Raw genomic sequence first — 738 nt, 5'->3', positions numbered from 1 at the left:
GCTGTGTTATCTTTGGATTTCACTGTTCTAATTCCTAAGCTGCATTTTCCTGACAGATATTACTAAGAGTGATCACCGTTACCTCATCCTTGCTGAGTTGTGTAGAAGAAAGTTCACCAGACCTCAAAGACAACATCCCCGATAGCCATAGACCAGCCAAATTCATGGGAAACCATTGAAAATAAGGCCAAAATCCTACTAAGGTGGACAGGATCTGCAAAAGATATAATTATGTGTCTGTGTACACGTGTCTGTTAATTTTTTTATGAGGGGAGTATGATGTTGCAAATATGTTTGTTTTTGCTAAGGGAAAGATTTTAGTTTTGAGAGGCCAGTGAGCAAATTAAAATTTGGACTATGACATTTCCAGTGAAGTATGAGGAGATAGATGCCAAAGATTGGATTTCACTGTACTTAAAATTTGATTAAGGCTGGGCTTTATCTTGTGATCGTATCCCAGTCAATAGCTGGTAGAAATGGCAGGCTTCATGACCACACTCTATACAGCAGCAAAAGTCAAACAATAGTCACAAACAAAAGGGGCAAGTACTCTGAACTTTCTAATGATATACAAGTTCAGTGCTTCCATTCTGATCTCAATGTTTTGATTTCATACAAATTGGTATTGGGTTGACATAAGTCCATTTGCTGTAGTCCACATAGGAACCAATGAAATGAGCAAAACAGGGAAAAGGTTTCTGTAGAGAAATTTGGCAAAGCTAGGGAATAAGATAGAAT

The sequence above is a fragment of the Hemitrygon akajei genome, chromosome 10 (genome assembly GCF_048418815.1).
Source record: "Hemitrygon akajei chromosome 10, sHemAka1.3, whole genome shotgun sequence".
Classification (NCBI taxonomy): Eukaryota; Metazoa; Chordata; class Chondrichthyes; order Myliobatiformes; family Dasyatidae; genus Hemitrygon; species Hemitrygon akajei.
This window is presented reverse-complemented; position numbering follows the sequence as displayed.